Genomic DNA, 15,749 nt, shown 5'->3' with positions numbered 1-15,749 from the left:
ATAAGAGAAACAAGAAGGAACTCTGTGGTGACCTGAAAGAAAAAGATTATCATCTGGAGAACTCTGAGGGGGCAAGTTTCTTCGGCAAGACACTGAAGTGGCTGGGTGTCCAGCATACAACTAATCTTTCTCTGAAAACTGATAAGAACCTTCCTGAGTGATAACCATTTACGTTTCAAGCACCAAAGCCTGGTGAACTTTATAAATGTTAAATTCTGTATAAGAATTGCCTGCAATCAGTGAACTTGGAGGAATGAGAAGTGAGATTGGACCGTAAACCAAAGAACTTTTCTGAACTTACACACACATTGCATACACGTGCACTTAGAGTTAGAAGGGGGTTAAGTTAGGTTAGTTAAGTCAATAGTGATAAGTTAAAATGTGATTCTGTTTTAAAATGCGGTTCTGTTCAAGATTGTTGTCACATGTATCAAAAATGCAGTTAAAGAGCTCATTTTGCAAACAGACCAATTGACAACTCATACACACTCAGGTAAGACACAATGCAAAAGAGTTAGTACAGAGAAAATGCAACATCATTTGACTATTTCAGGGATCATTCAGGACTGTGGCAACAGCATGAAAAAAAAACTGTGCATGAATCTCCTGGTGTGTAATCTCACACTTCCTGTTGGGAGGGGGGGATTGAAGAGAGTGTGGCCAGAGTGGAATTAGTTTTAATACATTGGCTGCTTTTCTAAGAGAGCAGGAGTTATAGATGGAGCTGATGGAGGGGAATGGGCGTGTATGATGGACTGAGCCATGTTCACAACCCTCTGTTGTTCACACACAAGATGAATGCAGGGTCATGCCCTTTTATGGGCAATGCAATTCTGTCCATTTATGAAGCAAACGAATATGATTTTGCAGTTTATCATCTTGCTGAATTCCCACCACAATGTGCCATCCTTCAATAATTCTCTTTGCCAGAATTGAAGATCCAACGGATATATCAAGCATACAGTTTTGTTTATAAATATCTGTTTTCCAATTATTGTCATCCTTTCATCTTCGAAGTTTCTTCTGTGCAAAATTCAACAGTGGGCTTTGAAGCTATTCTCTGGAACTATGACTCATGCAGCAGATTCAGAAATTAGAGCTCGTCAGCCAAAGATAAATTATAATCAAGTGCAACAAACAACTTGCAGAGTTATTAAAAAATCAATTGGAATGCTGGAAATGTGCTTCAGATGTCTCAACTGGCCTTCCAAGCTCAATGGGATATCTCTATGAAGCAATGCCAAATCCTTCTGGTATGTGGACTCTATACAACATTGCCATTTGTATGTGGAAATAATGGGTGACCTTGGGAAGAAGATATTTCTCGCATATGGAACATCGGAATGCAAGAATGATTCAAGGTCAAGCTGGAGCAGGAGATCTGTCGAGTTGTTTGGGAGAGCAATATTTCACCCAGTGGTAAGTGTGTACTTTACATCTAGATTTGTGTGCTTTGGGCCAAACTGTGCTACAAGCAGACAACACTGGTAACCTGTCTAAATGACTGCTGATCAGTGGCACTCACATCAACAGTGATGTAGTGTTTTGAAAGGTTGGTGTTGAAGCATATCAGCTCCTGTCTGAGCAGTGACATGAATACATTCCAATTTGCCCATCATAGCAACAAGTCTACAGCAGATGCCATCTCACTGGCTCTATACAAAGTTCTGGAACACCTGGACAGCAAAGATGCATACTTCAGGATGTTTTTTATCGACTACAGTCCGGCATTTAACATGATCATACCCTCAAAATTGATCAGAAAACATCAAGACCCAAATGTGTAATTGGATCATGGATTTCCTCACATCCAGACCACAATCAGTGAGGATTGGTAGGAATATCTCCTCCATAATCTCCATCAGTACCAGACCACCACAGGGATGTTTTCTTAGCCCCACTGCACTACTAGCTATACTTCTACAACTGTGTAGCTCAGAAATAACAACAATACCATCTACAAATTTGCTGATAATACCATTGTAGTGGGTAAAAAGGGCTGATGAGTCAGCATAAAGGAGGGAGATTGAAAACTTGGCTGAATGGTGTACTAACAACAACCTTACACTCAACGTTACCAAAACCAAAATAGTCAGGAAGGGAAAGCCACTGGGGTACAATCCAGTGATTATTGGGGGACCAGAGGTGGAGAGAGTGAGAAAATTTAAGTTCTTGAGAGTTCTTGAGAGTCACTATCTTCTTTCCAACACACTAATGGCATCGTGAAGAAAGCTCCTCTACTTCCTCAGGATTTTGCAGAGGTTTGGTATGACATAGGAAACCCTAGAAAATTTTTACAAATGTGCAGTGGAAAGTGTGGTGACTGACAGCATCAGGTAGTACACACAGCCTAAGACATTACAGGAAAAACCCTCCCCACCATAAAAAAAAAACATCTACAGGGAAAGCTGTAGCAGCAGCAATCATCAAGGATCCACACCACCCAACACATGCTCTGTTCTTGTTTCTGAAATCAGGAAAGAGGTCGAGGTGCCCCAAGAATTATACCACCAGGTTCAATCTGCATTGCACAGTCAGTTTGTTTACATTTCTTTATTTGTTTGCATGTGTACATTGTGTATAGTTTTTTTTTCTTCTTGCACTACCAATTCTGCCTTGCCTGCAGGAAATATAATCTCAGTTTTGCATGTAATATTAAGTATGTACTCAGTATCTTGACAATAAATCTGAAATCTGAATTTAAGGACTCTTATTTTTGCACTTTGTTGATTTTTTTTCTCTCTTTGAATAAATTTAAAACCTTAAATCTGAAAATCTGAAAAGTGTCAAGAGCATCACTTTGAAGATTTATAGAAAATCATTTTGCCTTAAAACATACTGGAAAGATTTAGGAAGTCAATCTGAATCTGGATTGTTTTGTTTTCTGTTTAGATTTTGATCTTGCAGCAGATTCTTTGGTCAAGGGAACTTAGGCATTCTTCACCCTTCTCAGGAAAGCTACTGCCCAAGTGGATGAAAAATCAAACCCCTTAACTACCAATTTATCCCTTGGCTACTTTTTCCAAAGGCTTTAATAATCCTGAAGACCAAGGATACCTACATCCCTTCTCAACAATTTGGCCCAAACCACAAAGGGAGGTGATTTCAACTCAATTTCCATCATCATACTACATTGAGGGAAGAAATTCAGTCAACTTGTCTCAGACCTCTGCTTAAGTACCCTATGGCACCCAATTCATATCCCAAATAATTCCAGTGATCGCAAATATATCTGTTATTTCATTTAATTGGTTGGAGAGATCACAAAATATCTCAGTAGTTTGAGAGTATGAACAAATAATTTTAGGAGTCACTTTGAAACAACAGCAATTTATAATAAAAAAATAATTTATTGAGCTGGTCAACCAACAGGAGACCTGCTGAGAACCAGAGTATCAAACAAATATGTAGCTTGTGAATCATTTCCAACCCAGTGACTAAATGTGTATATTTTCCAATAAAAATTGCAAACCCCAGTGAGAAACAGTGCCAATGGAAAAATGGTTTATCTGCAGAGGCCATAGCAGAATAAATTGTATTCTCTCACTGAAACCCCTCTATTTTGTTGATTTCTTTCATGAGAAAACTCTCCAAATTACAATTTTACAGCATTTATCTATGATGTAAACTTTAAGTTTCTAGATTCTCGTCAAAATCTCTTTGCTCTTTAACAGTCCAGTTCAGATTTTGATCTATTGAAAATAGTTGTGTGTACCAAGGAACAGTGAAAATCAATCTTCTGCATGTCTTTTGAAGGCGAACAGACTCACCACACTCCAGCGAATGGTCTAGGATCGTGCTGCCTTTTCCTACGTAGTTACCTCAGCTTCAGTGGTGAGATCGTGTGCAGTTGAGTGTTTTGCACCAATTTTATTGAGAGCAGGAAGCACAGTGATGAGAAAATAAGAACTAAGAATGCAAAAGGGAAACTAATTAAACAAGTATCATAATTAGAAACAGAGAATCTGAAAATTCTGAGTATCTATCGTGTTTATTCTCCAGTTCCAAGTCTATTTTACCTTTTTTCCTTCCCCTTCTCTCCTTCTACTTACATCTCTCTCAATAAGATCGGTTATGACTAACAATCCTAATGTAGTCAACTGAATGGAACTCACAGGAGATCGCCAATATACACCATGTTGGAGACATGACTTGGAAGGATTTTTGCGTTTAATCTCTTCCTTAGGTGATAGTTAAATTTACAGCTCATAGCTAATGTAGACAAATGTGTAAATATAGAACTTGAAGACAAAGACAGATGCCGAAACCCAGAACAAAAACAGAACATCGGAAGAGCTCGGTGGATTAAGCTGCATCTGAGGAGGCAAGTCATCATATTGGGTCAAGTCCCTGCATCAGGAATGTAAGGGAACAAGAAAGACTGCCATTATATAGTAGTATGCAGGACAGAGCCATAGAAGCTGCCGGGTGATAGGTGGAACCAGAAAGAGGTGATAATGGGCAGATGGAATCAGTTGGGAGAAGAGAGTGGGAGAGATTATGAAATAAAGAATTTCTCCAAAATGTGTATGTGTGATGACCAGGAACATATGATGGAATGAATAAACATGAAGACAATTATCACTGTGATATCACAATTAAACATTTAATTACTCCATTCCAACAAATTGGCTTTATCTGGCTTTTGGTTACTTTTCCTAAGTTCTATCCGAATGAATTGCTTCAGAGGAGAAACTAACAAATTCATGAAAGGAGTTATTAATAGGAAGTGTCCAAATGTTAAGGTTTAAGTAGAATCTTAAAATCTCAATAGGATATGGATTTGAAAGCCAGGGCAGTTTGGAGTTGGAGATGGTAAGGTTTCCTAGGTGGAAAAATGGATATTGGGAAGTAAAACTCGAAAGTCTGCAGAAGAGGACACGATGGAAGGAGTACAAAAATAGAAGGATGCACAGGATGAGGCAAGGGAAAGAAGGAATGGAAAGGACTGGAAGTAAGGAAAGGCTGTTAAAACCACTGGGTTTCCAGGACAAGAACTACTGAAATCTGACAACACAAGATGGTGAATCAATGGATGTAAATTAGGATAGAGTCAACAGTGTTCTGGATGAGCCCAAGTTGCAAAGGAAATTGGGGACTGGCTGGTCATATCTGAGTCCTGAGATAACAAAAGAATGGACAACGCAAGGCAGCGTCAGAAATAGCCAATAAATAAGGAGGACAGTTCACTGGACCAATTACTGCCTTATGAATAAAATACTTAATTCCTGAAGTTCAGAACAATGAGAGCCCATCTGATCTTTTGTTTTTATTACAGGATGTTAATGTTACTGGAAACTCAACATTTAGTCAATTCATAAGCTGAGGAGGCACCTGCAACCAATCGGTGTGGATGGCAGAACTCTTTCTCCAAAGTATTTTATGGAAATCCAGGACTTTTATAGATACTATTACTGAGAGTAGTTTTATTTCCCCAAAGCTCTGGGTTTATTTAATTCTTCCAGCTGTCCTGACAGGGGTTAAAGTCATCCCTGGATCATTAGCCCAGGATTTGCCGGTCCAGCAATTTAAACAATACACCATCAGACTGTTTAAGAAGGCTGCAGGCTCCTTATGAGGGAGGTTGATATAGTGAATGCTGTTAATGTGTTTCTTTAGGTGAGGGAGTCATCTACCAGCACAGCCTCCAGTTAAGAAGTCACTCACTGGTGGCAGGATGAAAAGGAATTTTGCATTGCTTTGAAAAGGTACAGAAGAAGTTTACAAGATTTTATCTACTTTAGGGGATATGAGTTATGGGGAGAGGTTGGTCAAGGATTGTCTGTTTTCTCTAAAGTGTAGGAGACAAAGGGGCAACTATCAGATTAATAAAATCATGGGAAGCATTGATAGGATGAACATTCAGAATCTTTTCGCCAGGGTAAAACAAACTCATTCTAGATGGCACACATTTAAGGTGAGGTGAAGGGGATGAAATTTAAGAGAGATATGTGTGTGGGGGGGGGGGGAATGGGGGGCTGTGCCACGTGATGAAGTGGGGCTAGACTTGAAATCTCTTCTCTCACTGTAAAAGTTTCAAAAAATAGTTAAAAAAGCTGTGGTGATTAAAAGAAAATAGAAAGAAAAGCCTGCAGAACAACTCAGAATGCCGCGTAAAAAGGATAAAACAATTACCATCTTTCAAGAACTTGAACAAGAAAAAGAAGCAGATAAAGAAGAGAGGCCTACCTTAAAGGAGGATCCTGGAGCTGTCCGAAAGTTAGGAGCTCGTGGGGACAGGATATGTTGAGGAGGCACCTGCAACCAATCGGTGTGGATGGCAGAACTCTTTCTCCAAAACATTTTATGGAAATCCAGGATTTTTATAGATACTATTAATGAGAGTAATTTTATTTCCCCAAAGCTCTGGATGTCACTTTACAAGGTCTCCGCCGACAATGGCTGCCTGCCACGGGGGAAGAAGTGACTCTGCGCATACACGAGGAGTCGCACATGTGCAGAGCACAGAAAAAAAAGGAGGTAATTTTTAAAAAGGGGCTCAAGAAGCCTCCAGCTCCCACCAATCAAGAAGAAGAACAGGAAGAAGAGGAAACCTATGTAGAACAGAGAGTTTTGGCTAAAAAAACAAGAGAAAACAAAAGAGTTTCTGCAACAGAAATGAAAAAAATATATGGATACTTTTCAGCAATTGACAATGGCAAGTTAAAAAATGTAATGAAAGTATAATTGAAAACAAAGGTTATACAAAAAGTTAAAAAAAATTTTGTCCCAAATGGATAAACAAAATTGAAGTGGTGGAAGAAAAAATTCAAGGGAATGAATTTGAAATTCAACAAGTTAAAAAAGTTCAAGCAGAAGCAGCCGCAACAAAAGATCAACTAACTTAGAAATTTTAGAAAACTTCAGTACAAGAAATAATATAAAAATTGTTGGACTTAAAGAAGGTGATGAAGGACAAGACATGAAGAGATTTTTGCAATGTTGGTTCCCACAATTTTTGGGGGTAACTGAATTTCAAGGAGATATCAAGATTGGAAGAGCCCATAGAGCATTACAACCAAAACCGCAGCCAGATCAAAAACCACATTCGAGACTGGTCAAGTTACTTTGTTACGAAGTGAGGGAAGGAAAAGATCCTGGAACAGGTGGCGAAACAAGCAGAAGAGAGGGAATCACCATTAATTTATAATGGAAATAAGATCTTCTTTTACCCTGATATAAATTTTGATTTGTTGAAAAAAAGAAAAGAATTCAATGCTGTTAAAAATGTGTTATGGAGAAAAAGTTTTACTTTTGTTTTAAGGCAGTACTGAAGATTTTTGATCCTGAAGGAAAAAATAGATTTTTTCAAAACCCAATGAAACAACAGTGTTTGCAGATTCCTTGCCTGAGAAAGAGAGACGAGAACTGGGTGATGTTTGAAATGAGAGAGGATGCAGAAAGATTTCAGCTGAGGATATAAAGTAGATATGATTTATTTTGAAAGAGAGAGAGAGAGAGAGAGAGAGAGAGAGAGAGAGAGAGAGAGAGAGTGAGTGAGTATTAGAGAGGAAATTTCTTACCCAGTAGATCTATGAAAAACTGAAATTAGTAATTGGTAGAGATTGAATAGATTGGAGGCAATACATGGAAGACTAGTTGGATGATAAATTGAATTTTATTAGTATTAATATTAACAGGATACAAAATCAAATAAAGCAGAAAAAATTATTAGTATATATGAAAAAACTTAGTGAACATAACTTTTTTACAAGAAACACATTTGACAGAAAAGGAAAATTAAAAATTAAAAAGAGACTAGGTAGAGATCTGTAGTAGCGCCATCATTTAACTCTAAGGCGAGAGGTACAGCAATATTGATAAATAAAATACTACCAGTTAAAATACTGGATACTAGTATAGATGTTCCTGGAATATATGTTATGGTAAATTGTCAGATCTATTCGGAACAATGGACCCTAAAGATAATAATAATGCACCAAATGTAGATGATGGTAAATTTATGCAAGTTGTTTTTATGCATTTATCTAATGATAAGGGGAAAATTATACTAGGGGGGAGATTTTAGATAGGTCGAGAGATAAAATGATTAAAAATAAAGTAGTAAAAATGGTACGAGATTTAATGAAAGATATAGGCCTAGTGGATATTTGGACAAAAATTTATCCAAATGAAAAGGATTATTCCTTTTACTCTTCTAGATGTAAAACATATTCATGAATAGATATGTTTCTAATTACTACACAATTTCAACATAGAGTACAAAAGATGGAATATCAAGCATGAGTTTTTAGAGGATCATTCACCTCTAATTTTGTCAATTTTGTTGGAAGAAGAGTAAAAGATGGGTTGTAGATGGAGGTTAAATACAATTTTATTGAAGAAAAAAGAGGCAACAGATAAATTATTTTCTTGAAACCAATAAAGATTCAGTTACGAGTAAGTTTATGCTATGGGACTATATGAAGGCATATTTAAGAGGTAAAATAATAAAGTATACTTCTAAAATAAAGAAAGATTATATGAAATAAGTAGATCAGTAAGATTAAAAGAAATGAAATTGGAGAAGGAAATTCAAGTCCAAAAAGATGAGAAGAGAAAATTGTTAAGAGTCAAAGAACTTAAAATTTAATTAAATACAGACTTATAGAATGGAGAGAGATATAATGAGATCGAGACAAAAATATTATGAGTTGGGTGAATGGGCTCAAAGTTTTAGTATGGCAATTAAAAACAACAAATTTCGAGAACAATAACTAGAACTAAGAAACCTATAAGTCAGATTACTTATAAAGCACAGGAAATAAAGGATCTATGAAAGATAATAATAAAATGAAAGATTATTTGAGACAAGTAAAACTGTCTGTGTTAAAGAAAGATGAAAAGTGAAGTTTGTCTGAAAATTCTTCTGAAATAGAAATTTATGAGACCCTAATGTCTTTACATAATTATAAGGCTTTGGGTGAAGATAGTTTTCCTTCAGAATTTTATAAAGAGTTTAAGGAGTTATTAATGCCTGTATTATTGGAGGTATTAGACCAAATGAAAAAGGTACATGATTTACCAGAATCATTTAAAATTGCATTAATAACAGTGATTCCAAAGAAAGGGAAATAAATATAGGTCTTCATATAGACCTATATCATTATTAAATATAGATTACAAAATTGTATCAAAATTATTAGCCAATAGGTTGCTGAATTTTTGCCAAAATTAATATAAATATTGATCAAATTGGTTTTATTAGGAATAGAAGAGAGGCAGATAGTATTTTTAATTTTTTAAGTTTGATAAATATAGCACAAAATAGAAAGATCCCAGTGGTGGTGGTAGCTTTAGATGCAGAGAAAGCATTTTATAGATTGGAATGGGACTTTTTATTTGAAACACTTAATGCTTTTGGAATCCCAAATACTTTAATAAATTGTATAAAGGCATTATATGATCAACCAAAAGCAAAAGTGATGACAAATAAACAAATGTCAAAACCTTTTTTGTTAGAAAGGTCTTCCAGGCAAGGTTGCCCATTTTTTATTTGCATTAGCAATCGAGCCATTAGCAGAAATAATTAGAACTGATAGAGAAATTAAAGGTTTTTAAGTAGGTAATAAAAATCATAAAATTAGTTTATTTGCAGATGATATAATAGATATTTAACAAGACCAGAAATATTGTTAAATAAATTGATTAAGAGATTAAACAATATCGACTATATTGCGTTATAAAGTCAATGTTGACAAAAGTGAGGTGATACCTATGGTGGATATATATTATTCACAGTGTAAAAGATTGACAAAATATAAGTGGCAAAATGATGCAATTAAATATTTTGGAATAAAAATTAATAGAAATATTAATAATTGTTTGTTAAATTATTAAAATTAAAAAGTTGGAAGAGGTTTTGAGAAGATGGAATGATTTACCAATAACATTAATAGGATGAGTGAATTGTATTAAAATGTATATTTTTCCAAGATTACAATAATTATTTAAATTGTTACCTGTTCATGTACCAGAATCATTTTTTCAAAGTTTGAATAAAATAATACAAGAGTTTATTTGAAAAGACAAGATGTCAAGAATTGGTTTGGAAAAATTAACATGGAAATTTGATCAGGGAAGAGTGAAATTACCAAATTTTAAGAATTATTTCAAAACAGCTCAATTGAGATATTTGTCCTCCTGTTATCAATGGTGTAAAAAAGCAACTTGGGTTCAGATTGAAATGAATAAAATTGGTGAATTTATCCCAGAACAAATTCTGTGTAAATGGAATAGTGAATTGTTTCAAAGGAACTAAGGAGAAATTAGTTTTAAAGCATTTTATTCAAAATATGGAATGGAATCTATATTGAGAGAGGAATTAAACTTATCAGTTACCAAAAATGTTGTTAAAACAAAATCAACTTCTTCCTTTTACATTGAATAACTCTTTATTTGATAATTGGTAGAGTAAAGGTTACAGAGGATAAAAGATTCTTTTTTAGGTTTTTTTAAAACTTTTGACCAATTAAAAGATAAATACAATACAGGGTATACATAATAATACAATTTTTTCATATTATCAATTAAAATCATATTTTAAAATGAAATAGGGAGCAGATTTGAGGCTTCCAAAATGGAGTCAATTTGAAGATGATATAGCAGATACATTTATGGTTAAGAAATGTATTACTAATATGTATATAAAATTACAAGAAACTACAAAGAAAAAAGATTTATATAAATCAAAAATGCAAAGGGAGAATGATTTAAGAGGAAGAATGGTCAAAATTTTGTCAAGAAAGTGTTACGAATACAGTTAATGCTCGATACCAAATGGTTCAGTATAATTTTCTCCATCAATTATATTATACTACATATAAATTAAATGGATTTAACCCTAATTACTCTAATAAGTGTCTTCAATGTACAAAATAAATAGGGACTTTTTTTTACATTAAGTGTGGTCTTGTGAAAAAGTGGAAAGATTTTGGAATGATTTGAGTCTATTATTAGGACAAATTATGAAGATAAAGAATCAAAACGATCCAAGAGTTTTTTTTTTAACTTGGGGATATATATGAAAAGGATATACAACTGAAATTGGATAAATGTCAAGAACTTTTTTAAAATATAGCAATAATGGTTGCAAAGAAATGTATGGAGATAAAATGGAAAGTTGATAATGGTTTAGGGTTAGGGATAATGAAGTATTACTAAGTAGGTGAGAGAGTGAAATGCAAAATTGTATACCTTTAGAAAAAAAATTCATATAATTTAAGAAATCAAGTTGAAAATTTTTATAGTATTTGGAAGCCATATGGATTTTATGAATAAGTTTCCGTCAACCTCTTGCACCTTATCCACCCCTCTCAATTAGAAATCAATAATAATAATTTATATATATATAATGGTATTGTATATGTATGTTTTTCATACTTTTGGGAGGGAGGGGGGTTGGGGAGAAAATTTAAAAGTTCTTTTTTTTGTATCACTACGCATAATCAAATGATTAATATTGTATTCATTGATTTTATTTTGTTTGTCTTGATACAAATGATAAATAACATTTTTTTTAAAAAAATGTGTGGGGAAAATATTTAATACCAAGAGTGATGGGTGAAACAAGCTGCCTGGAGTTGTGGAGGAAGCAGATACTATAGAAGCTTTTAATAGGCTCCTAAATAAACACATGAATATGGGGTGGATGGAAGGTGCAGGCAGCAGAGTATTGGTTTGATTTGAGCACTGTGTTCAGTACAGACATGTGGACTGAAGGATCTGTTCTAGTGTTGACCTGTTTTATATTTTATGCTCTATCTTTGGATCTTTCTGTGTCCAAATAACTGTCCATGCAGAATCAAGGCTGGGATGGCCAGATCTTGGAAAAACAGAGGAATTGATGTTCTGGGGCTCAGGCATGGATGTAGAGATGGAGCAACAGTCAAGCCAGCCACAATCTTATTGAATGTAAGAGAAGGTCAAGAAGTTTAATGACATACTTCCTAATCCTATTTATATTGTTCTTAAAATCTTACTTCAGGATTAAAAGAATATTAAGTTTGGAAACAGTCTTTAATCTCATTCAGTAACTGGAAAGAAAAACAGGGATCAAAAACATTGCCTTTTGCTTTCCTTGCCTTGAATTGGAGGAAATTACTGCTCATTCATTACTCAGTTGGGTGGTGTCAGAAAAATAATCTTGCTTCACCTTCACCAAGAGCTTATTAAGGCCAAGGGAGCATGTAATAGCCTGAATACACCTGAGATTGTCTGATCTCGGAAGCTAAATAAGTACAGGGCTGGTCAGAACTTGAAGTGGAGACTGTCTAGGAATTCCAGGTTTCTATGAGGGGCGCTGGACAAAGTGGAAACTCTCTGTCTGCCTTACAGTAGACAAAAGTTGAAGAATTTCATATATGATACATTCTAAATATAGTATTACAGACAATAATGGAACCTTTACCATTACCTTTTACCTTCAAGTTCCTGGGAGACTAAATTTCAGAACAACACACCTGGAGCCAGCACATCGAAGTACCGCGAAGAAGACACACCAGCTGCTCTAAGTTCAATGGAATCTGAGGAGATTTGGCATGTTTCAGAATACTCTGCAAAGTTCTACAGAAAGTACACTAACTTGTTGCATCACAGCCTTGTTTGAGAATTTGAATCTAGAAGGCTGAAGTAGATAACAAACATAACCAGGCCCATCAAAGGCTCTGACCTTCCATGCATTGCAGATACCAATATATGTGAAGCTCTGCCTCAAGAAGCCAGCCAAAATCATAAAGGACCCCCATCATCCTTCTCGCAACCTCTGTTCAAACCCACATTCAGGCCCTCAAGACCAGCACTTCTCATTTCAAGTAGTTTCTTTTATTTCCCACAGCTATCAGGCTCTTGAACCTCCCCTTGTTACACTAATAATGGACACCACAAAAAGGACCATGTGCAATATTGTCTCTTTTTAATTCAATTAACTATCATCATTGTTTTTCTTCATGAAGTACTTATTTGATTGTAGCATGTAAGAATTTTGGTGCATATGTTGATTGTATAATGCATATGACAATAAACTCATTTTCATGTCAGGCATCAAACTAACTGATGGGAAATGAGGGAGAAGTCAAGAAATATGTGATATGATCAAAATAGTTCTTTTGAATATCCATGAAATTGAACTTTTGGTGGGACAGAGAGTAAGACTGCTGTCTCACAGAACCAACAACTCAGCTCAGCACATATCCCCAATCCTTGGGGATGAAAGTAAATCTGGGTTTGTGGAAGCAGCAATGCTACATGCTTGCTCATTAAAGGAGGAAAACAGACTCCGCAAGCACAGTCCGCTCAACCTAACTGGTGAGATGGGTGGGGGGGGGGGCGTGAGGGGGGGGGGGCGTGAGGGGGGGGGGCGTGATGGGGGGGGCGTGATGGGAGGTGTCGGTGAGGGGTTGTACGTGGAGAAGCGGAGAGACTTTGCAAGACAATGCTGAAACAAAGTTATCTGTTAGGAAAATAAGGGTTGATTGATAATAGCCAGCATGAATTCACAGATGGTAAAATTGAATCACCTGGATTAAAAGGATTATGGCTGTGCATTAAATGAAGTTGCCTTAGGAGCAGAGAATTGAGATTGACGGTCATCTTTCAAGTGGGAGAGTGGGAGGGCTGTATGCAGTGCTCGTCCCTGGGGTTATCTCAGTGCTCGGAGAATTCATAACAAAAGGAGATAATATTTAATGCAATAAGATCAAAAATCAGTATTAAAGTCTTGAAATGGAGGAAATTACTCCTCGTTCATTACTCAGTTGGGTGGTGTCAGAAGAACAATCTTGTTTCACCTTTACCAAGAGCCTTGAGTTGAATGGCCTCTCTATCTGTATCATGATAGCATGAATCTAAGATTTACGTGTGTGCTTAAGATGCCTATGTGAACTAAATCCAGATAAGCTTTGCTTCCAGGGAAGAGCAAATGACCTGGTGAACCAAAGGCAAGCAAAGATCTCAGAACTAATATGCATTGCTGTAACCTTGATGAAGCGCTATGTATCAATTTTCCAACCATGTGCAATGTAACCTCTAACAAGTGATCTGACACCCAGACAAACTGCTTCACTGAGACCAGTGATCTGGGAATGCTAGAAATCGTGGCTGTTAACCATTTTAATTCCCCTCACTATTTCCACATAGACATGTCTATCCTTGGCCTTATTCATTGCTTGGGAATGAAACATAAACTTGAGAAACAACATAATAGATTCCTTTTTAAATCTAATGGCATGAACATTGATTTTTTTCCCCTATTTTACTTAACTCCACATCCATCTGGTTCTCTTCTTTACCTTCTCCCATTCTCACCTATCTCTCTGGGGATTGGAGGCAGACTCGGAGATCACTTCTTTAAACACCTTCACTATGTCCACTGCAATTCCAAAAGCCTTCCAGTGGCCAACCACTTCTAATTCCACACATCTTTGCCACACTGACATGTCTGTCCATGGCCTCCTTTACTGCCAGGTTGAAGCCACACATAAATTGGAGGAACAACACCTTATCAGGCCCGGCCCTACCATTAGGCCAACTAGCAACACCCTAGGGCCAGACCTCAGAGGGCGCTGTTGAAGAGAGATTCCAATAGCTCTGGCATCTTTGCTTCGTGAATGATGTGGTTCTGACTAACGTGCTCTAAGCATGCGCGTTAGTCTGATACGGAAGAGGGAGGAAGTGGTATGGCTCATGCTGAGTGTCATATCAGGTATTGCACCCACTGCTCAGCCTGGTCAGAAACCACGCCCCCGAATCTGCTCAGCATTGCCTTCGCTCAGCCCAGTCAGCACCCACCCCCTCCCCCTCCCAACAGCACTCAGCCCGACCTAGGACACAAAAGAGTCTAGCACCAGCCCTGCACCTTATATTCCATCTCGACACTCTCCAACCTGACAGCATCAATATTGACTTCTCAACTTCTGTCCAATACCTATCACTGTTAGCCTCTCCCAGCTTCCTTCCCCTCTTTCTCCCCACTTGATAGATGTGCACCTTCTTACTTTAGTTTTGATAAAGGATCCCTACCCAAAACATTGACTGACAATTTCTCTCCATAGATGGTACATGACCTGAGTCCTTCCCAGCTTGTCATTGTTCGCTCAAGAATCTAACATCTGCAGTTTTTGTGTTTCAATTATGTCGTTCTTGTGGTAGGCCGTGGGTTTATTCTATGAGGGAACAAAGAGAAGCTGGAGGGATTCAGCTGGTAATTTTCTCTCCTTACATCTGATTTCTGGTAATCAGCAATACATATTGCATGCAAATGTGTGAGCATTTTCTTAAATCTTTAGGGGGGGCAATTAAAATTTTTCAACATGATTTCTCTAAGAAGTTTCGCCTGGTGACTTTCTGGTCATTGGTTGGGGTTAAAAGGAGCAGAGGAACAGAGCCCTCCAGTAAGTTTAAAGGGGGAAAAGGAACCAGGGACCTGAAGTGTTTCAGAGGGAGCTTGAGAACCTGGCCGTGGGAATGTTAAAGGGACCACAGGAATTGGGGCCACAGCGAGGACTTAGGGAGTACAGGAAACAGAACCAGGTAAGTTGCAAGGGAGTGTGAGGAACAGAGTCCTGATAAAGGGAGTAAAGAAACTAGGACCTGGTGAGCATCGAGGGAGCACAGGAACGAGGGCCCAGTAAACCAGATGCCAAACCGTCAGGACATCTGAACAATTAGAATTTTATTGGAGTTTTACTGCATAATACTTTAAATCTGAAGTGCAGGAAATATTTAATTATTTCTTCAGGGTCTGTTATTCA

General features: G+C 36.8%; 1 long non-coding RNA gene across 3 annotated transcripts in view; it reads right to left on the bottom strand.

Moving 5' to 3' along the window:
- The window catches only part of LOC138757814 (uncharacterized), a 179,944-nt gene that overhangs the window by 87,204 nt on the left and 76,991 nt on the right, over nt 1-15,749 (bottom strand). For 2 of the 3 annotated variants that reach the window (XR_011353905.1, XR_011353907.1), the window contains exon 3: nt 3,771-3,909. This is a non-coding gene — a long non-coding RNA (uncharacterized lncRNA). Of the gene's footprint in view, nt 1-3,770; nt 3,910-12,415; nt 12,525-15,749 lie in introns of all 3 variants that reach the window. The other variant, XR_011353906.1, reaches the window with a different exon arrangement.

Source organism: Narcine bancroftii, chromosome 3 (genome assembly GCF_036971445.1).
Source record: "Narcine bancroftii isolate sNarBan1 chromosome 3, sNarBan1.hap1, whole genome shotgun sequence".
Taxonomy (NCBI): Eukaryota; Metazoa; Chordata; class Chondrichthyes; order Torpediniformes; family Narcinidae; genus Narcine; species Narcine bancroftii.
This window is presented reverse-complemented; position numbering and strand designations above follow the sequence as displayed.